This window comes from Musca autumnalis, unplaced genomic scaffold, assembly GCF_047663935.1.
Source record: "Musca autumnalis isolate F117 unplaced genomic scaffold, ASM4766393v1 scaffold_3, whole genome shotgun sequence".
Lineage (NCBI taxonomy): Eukaryota > Metazoa > Arthropoda > Insecta > Diptera > Muscidae > Musca > Musca autumnalis.
In genome coordinates, this window is record NW_027411866.1 from 165,010,071 (window position 1) to 165,017,719 (window position 7,649).

The following is a 7,649-nucleotide window of genomic DNA, read 5'->3' on the forward strand; positions in this document are numbered from 1 at the left end:
AATAATTGGCAGCATTTTTTAGACAATATAACAAGAGAAATTGCGAAAAGTCCTTTGTAGTCGTTTTTAGAAATTGTGATAAATTTAGAATCAAAATGCAAGCAATCATTAACCATTAGTTTTGCAGTCATTAAAAAAAAGTTGAAAAATAAGCATTTTTGCAAAACAGAAAAAAATATTTAATATTAATAGCCTTTATTTTATAAGTGAAGTACATTATAAACATTTCATCCCCCGTTGTTTACCAAAGGAAATATTCTCTTCAGAGAGGCTAATGCAAAACACCCACCAAACTCTCTCTCATTTATTTTGAGAGAGGATTATTAAGGTAGATGTACTAGCAATCTGTTACTACAATGTCAAAAAGATTTTGCAAGAATTAATCATTTTCTTTGTCCGTCCATTAAAAATTGTAATCAAGCTAGAGGCCGCAATTATGGACCGATTGTCACGAAATTTAGTATGGAGGTCGGGTTTGGACCAGAATAGAACTGATTAGTTTTTGGCGATGATCGTGAAATGTTAAAGGGATGAAATGGACCAAAAACAAAATTTTTGCTCGATTTTGTAGCCGCTCTGTAGGTCGCAATAATAGTCCGATCGGCGCGAAATTTTAAACGTAGTTTTGGTTTGAGATGAAGAAGTAGCGTGCAAGTCAACGGTATGATCGGATAATATTTAGCGGGTTAAATTGATCAAAACTTTTGTGTGAAAATTGGTAAAATTTCTAATGCACATCTTATAACAGCTAGCCCGGAAAGCTAGTGCACAGGGATAGTGGTATAGGGTATCACATGGTCGGCCCCGTCCGACTATAGTCTGTTCTTACTTGTTCATTCATAATTTTGTTTTTATAGTTCTTGCTTTCAAACAAACACCATTTTTTACATCTACCTTCATAATATTCCCTATAGTACACATAGGTTTTCATAGTTCGATTACCGGTTATTCTCGAAACATTCGATCAACGATTTCGATCGAATCTCGTCATGCCGCTTTTTTATCGTGTCGAAATCTTTTTCACGAGCAAATACTCGATCGAATCACGTAATTAGGCCCCTGCTTTACATCATTGTAATGATGGGATTTTTTACTTTCATTGTCAGACTTTGCTTTTGGAAGGTCCCGAACCAAAGCTGTGATATTCGTCATTATTATTAAAATCGCAAAAATGAAAAGTTGTGTTCTATTAGCGGCTATTGCGATATCTTCGTTGTTTGACCACCTGCGACAACCTACTTTACACCATTAGAAAGGCGATATTTTCTACTTTCATGGCCAGGTTCTGCTTTTGGTATACCCCATATTGAAGCTGAGATATTCGCTTAGGAAAAAACGTTGTCTTTTTCTCCAAATAAGTTTTTTGCCCATTACCACCCCTAAATATTATCCGACCATCACCAAAATCAATAGGCTTCTTCATCTGTGTGACCCCCATTAACCCTCAAAATTTCGTGACGATCCTATCAAAATTGCGACCTGTAGCGTGATTTCCAAAAAAGTGGAAAAATGGGATGTATTACCGACTATTGCGAAATCTCCGTTATTTGGTCACCTACGCCGACCTAGTTTACATCGTTGTAAAGATGGGATCTTCTACTTTCATGGCCAGGCTTTGCTTTTTGAAAGTATCCAACCAGAGCTGTGATAATCGTCATTATTATTAAAATCGCAAAAAATGAAAAGTTGGGTTTTATTTGCGACTATTGTGATATCTTCGTTGTTTGATCACCTACGAGCACCTACTTTACATCATTAGAAAGGTGATATTTTCTACTTTTATTGTCAGGTTTTGCTTTTGGTATACCCCGTATAAAAGCTGAGATATTCGCTTTGGAAAAAAACGTTGTCTTTTTATCCAGATAAGTTTTTTGCCCATTCCGACCCCTAAATATTATCCGACCATTATCAAAATGAATAGGCTTCTTCCCCTCCGGGACCCCCATCAACATCCAAAATTTCGTGACGATCCGATCAAAATTGCGACCTGTAGCGTGATTACAAGGTTTAGATGGACAGACGGACAAACGGACGGACTGACGGACGGACACCCATAGCCAGATCGACTCAGCTCGTCGAGACATTCATTTTGGTATATATAAGTATGGGTCTACGACCATTATTTCGATGCGTTACAAACTTTTTGGCCAAAACCAACTTATAATACCCTCCCCACATAGTGGTGTAGGGTATAATGACCCATATGGGTCCTGTCCTTAGGGTACCTCCCCCACAAAAGTTCAACATTTGTGTCTAAGTGCAGTTTGGGGTCTGTTCGAAGATCTTCTAGAAATGTATAACGATGCTGTTCGTTATGATCCTCTTTGTAGCGATATTATGTTTTCTGTGCACAAGTCCATGCTTCCACTTCCAAAATGGACCAAGTCGATACATTTATTCAGGTGCCTCTTCCACAACACTTGGAACTTTAATCCTAATCTACATTTTTGTGGGCAAGTTCAAATGTCAACAGAGAGCCACAAAATTCTATAAAGTTTTAATTAACATAGGCTGAGGGTATATGGTAAAGCTCAAATTTCTTTTGCAATTCCATTGGAAGAAATGTTAAAAACATTTTTGCGAGCACATCCGCAATTTTTGGAAAATGGATTAAGAAAAAAGTCGTGGTTTCAAATCTGTTCGCGTTCACAAAATTGGATGCTGCGCCTCAAAGTTATGGGGGGTTTTATTCCCTTATAAAGAACAAATGTTTAAAAATCCCATTTTTGTCGGAATAAGAAAATGTATATATAAAGCGTTAACAGCATTTAATATCTATCCGTAGATGCCTAAATATTTGTTAAATGTATTTGTATTTTCGCGGAAATCAAGAAATACTGAAAAATCATGGAGTAAATTTAATTTATTCTAATATAGAGTCCAAATTAAACTCGAAAAAAAATAAATTAAAAATACGTACAGATTCTAGACAACGCGCAGAAAAATATGAGACCAAAATTTTAACGATAGGATTTATAACTGCCATATTACAGCAACTACAAAAGACGAAAACTTATTGTTGGAATATTATTTCAAAAATATATTTTTTTTTAATAAGAAAAATAGAAAAAACTTTTTTGGGAGTTATTCTACTATTTCGCTAAATTTTGATGCAAGGACTGACGGACTTTGCTGAAACTTCTTCAGGGAAAATGCGATGACAAACCCGAAAGTGTATTTGCTTACTTTGATAAACAGTAGCATTATGAAATAGAAAGTAATATTGAAATTACAACCAAAGAAAAAACATAAAAGTTAAAAAACGTAAAATTCGCGAATTCGCTAAAATCAGTTAAGGCGCATGCGCTTTTCAGATACAGCGATTGCATCTCTATCAATATGTAGCGATTTTTCCACTTTTCATTCAGCGGCCTAAGTGTGCCGTCAGCTGCATCTTACTGTTAAAAAAACTTTATGTGGGTAAAAATTGCGCGATGTACATAAGATTATAAGGCGCATCCGATTTAAGTGACCGCCTATAAAAAATACGTCATTATAACAAATTTTAAACAAATTCGTCAAGAACCGCGGATGTGCTACCAAATTCTATTTTATACGAAATACGAATATTACTCCAGAATCTCGGTAATTTATGCCACACGGTTTTGGTAAATAATATAATCGCGTATAAAGGATTCCATTTATGTAAAAATAACCAAAGAAAATCGCGGTTCAATGCGCGGAATCATCAAAATATAATTTTGCAGAATTTCCTACTTTCAAGGTATCTATAACCGCCGTTTTAGTGGATAGATTTGAAAGCAGAAAGGTTCATTAGATCCGGCGTGTAAAAAACTAAAATCACGCGGGGTTCAAGGGTACCTGAGTCACAGTTGTAAATTTTGAAGCCAAAAAATAGGGTTTTAAAGAAAATTTACGCACCAAAATTTCGATTTTGGACTCCTATTACTAGGGAGTTGTATGAATCACACTCATGAGATATACATCAAACGACGTGGAATAACGAGTTCTACAATCCAATAAATAGTTTGGGTAATTATCTGGTTGCGCCCTCCAATTATAAGAAAAATTCAAAAAACCCAGATTTCAAAACTTCAAAATGTCAGCATCGATTTTAGGGCGATGCAGTGTATATATCGAAAAGTCATACATTAGAACCATATTGCCCAAGGGGTATTCTTCAATTCTTTCTTTAAACTCAGGTCTAAATTTTCCGTGGTTTGACCAGAAATCAAGAAAGAACACAAAAAAACTTGTTTACTTCAACACATTTTTACCCATTTTTCCACATAAATTATTTGTTATGGTCCATATTATGAAATCGTGGCTAAAACACTTCAATTAATATAAATATATTCATATTTTATAAAATATATTAACAGTTCGCGACTTATTTAATGGTGAACCTCAACTTCAACGATTGTAAAACTTTTTTGAATATTACCATATGTCTGTCTGCACAGCCGACTGATACTTTTTTACTTGTTTTTTTTTTTTATCATCTATAAACATTGTATTTTCAGAATCCGCAAAAACTTTCTTACATTTTAAGTTGGAGCCGCTGTAGGCCTGTCCGTCTGACGGGTGCGAATGACAACTCCTGAATAGATTAATCGATTTCCAAACAAACTTTGAACCTCGTAATGTTTTGTCTAAACTTAGTTCAAGTTCAACATGGGCATCTTTGGGTACATTCACCATAAAATCTCATTTAGGTACCGTCCGCGTTGTTTTTCCTTTTGTAACGCATTGAAATAATCCTTTGTGATCCTATAAAGTATCAAAATATAATTCAGCCATATCCATCTGACATTCGTTGTAATCTACAACGACTAGTTGAACTCTATAACGCTCTGGTTTTGCACCCCATAAGCATGTTAAGTAAGGTTCCCTGCAGTCGTGAATCGTTTCCACAAAAAATGGCAATACAGGTTCACAACCTCCATATACTGGTACCTCCCTATTTCAGTTATTTTAAGGAGTTTAGCTATTTTTTAAACCGAACTAGGTGTAATTTGACATTTAAGGTTCTTAGTGGACACAACGCTAAGTTGATACCCAATGAACCGGAAACTGCTATGGAATACAATCCTGAGTCCAACTTTTTGCTTTCCTACAATTTATATAAGCCGAGTTGCGCTTTAATTGGGTTTTCAACATTAACTGTGTCTTTTTACGTAATAATTAGTAATAATTATTACTAATGTTGCAGATTTTGACAGTTGTATAAAGCAAAAGTTGCATTATGCATCTTTTCTAGTTTTTATAGTTCTACTAGCTGACCCGGTCCGCGCTGCCGGTCCATTGTTTGGGTACTCCGTGTAAACTTTAGTATGGTATCTATAAATCTTATTTAGCATTTCTGTTTTTAGCGAGTGATAAACCTCTCTATGGAGAAAAATGGGGAACCTCGCTCAAAAAGATCCTTGCTACCAATACCTCCAGATTTTATTTATTTTGAATTATCGAACCGAATAGTCGTCGTCTGTGTGGAGGTTTTCTATCCTTTTAGAACCCGGTATAGCAAGAAACACCCTTTTCAATAGGAAATTCCTAAATTTGTTATTGAAATGAATCATTTAAGGCGCTGTCCCTACCAAAACATAGCCATTTAAATTTTTCCAAATTGAAATTTTGTACCCACTTTTCCGTGCGAAATGTGACCAAAAACCACCGGAATACCTGAAATCGGGCCGTACTGTTATACGGAGAATTCTCTTTAGAGAATTCTCCATAGCGAAGGTTATATACCAAATTTAAGCCATTTTGGTTCGATATGTGGTGAAGTCCTTCAAAATATCTAAAATCGGAGCCAAACGTGGACCTACACCGAAAATTCTCTGAAGAAATGTTTTGCTACCTTTCATGAGGGCTATATGAAAACATGGACCTACGACGACAATTCCCGGCAAATATGTTTTACTAGCTAGCCCGGTCCGCGTTGCTGGCCCTTGAAACAGTTTTAAGTTACCTTTTCTTAAGTAAATTATATTTTCTTGCGTCGCAAAATTGTCGGGAACTGCAAGTGACTATAAATAAAACATCTTCAGAAATGTTGGTGTCTATATAAAATTTTGGCGATATGTTAACTGACGACTTGAGGCATGCATTTATTTCATCTGCTGGAATAGTATAACTGACAGTGTTTGTCTGAAATGTAAACGTGAATTGCTCTTAAATCATTCAAGAATCGTTCTAAATCTTCTTGGGAATTTTTGTGCCATCGTACATTCGTTCCAGATGATAACTTCTATTTAATATTGCATGTGTGCAATTCAATCAAAAGAATGTCCAGTGGCAACTTAAGGATCGACTGTGTCGTCCTTGCATCTTCATACAATGTATACCTGATGAAGCTATAGCTATCGATATGCTGCCTTCTAATCTAAAGATTTGCTTTCTAATAAGGCCAAAGCTTCATTATGAATAACATTCGGTATTTCAAATGATTTTTCAGAAATTGGAAGTGGTCGGTTCTTACGGCAAAAAAATATGTACCCAGGGTTGGGGAAACGAACACGTTCGTAAGTTTATATTGCCTATTTCCACCAGGGGCCTTCCCTGTACATCATCTGAAAATGACATGGAAATCGGTTCAGAAGTTTTGGAGATATAACGTATTTAAAAAATGGGCGTGGTTAATTTGTTATAAAATAAGGAGGGCATGGGGGAGGTACCCCGTTCCATCTGAAATTAAAAAAAATATGTAGCCTATTTTGACAACGGGTGTTCATGGTGTGCCATCGCTGTACATTCTCTGAAATTTTGAAGAAAATCGGCTCAGTAAAGCAAAGACAGAGTTTTAATAAAATAGGACTTATGGGAGTTACCCCGCCCCCTCAGAAATTCAACAAAATATATAGCCTATTTTTACCAGGGGTCTTCCCTATCCATTCCCTGAAATTGTCAAGAAAACCGGCTTAGTAGTTTTGGATATATAAGATATTTAAAAAGTGGGCGTAGTCTGGTCCCAAATGAGTACATAGGGTCGGAGACACAACCACCATTGTCCCCAAATTATTTTTCCCTCCGATACGTTATTCAGTTTTCTTAAAATATCGTTCCCAAAAAAGTAGGTCATGGGGAGGTTCCCAGCCCCCTCCGAAATTCAACAAAATAAATAACATATTTTCACCAAGGGTCCTCCCAGTAGATTCTCTGAAATATTTATATATATGCTATTTAAAAATGTGGGCGTGGTCGGGTCTTTAGGCCCCAAATCAGTATAGGGTCGGAGACACAACAACCATTGTCTCCCAAAATAATTTTCTCTCCGATACGTTCTTCAGTTTTGTTAATTTATCGTTTTCAAAGAAATAGGGCATGGAGGAGGTTCCCCGCGCCACCGTAATTCAACAAAATATATAATCTTTTTTCACCACGGGTCCTCCCAGTAGGTTCTCTGACATTTTCAAGAAAATCAGTTAAGCAGTTTTTGATATATAAGCTATTTAAAAAAGTGGGCGTGGTCGGGTCTTTAGAACCCACATTAGTACCTAGGGTCAGAGACACAACAACCATTGTCTCGCAAATTAATTTTCTCTCCGATACGTTCGTCAGTTTTGCTAAAATAGCGTTTTTAAAAAATAGGGCATAGGGGAGGTGCCCCGCCCCCTCCGAAATGCAAAAAAATATATAGCCTATTTTCACAACCGGTGTTCCCTGTACATTCTCTGAAATTTTCAAGA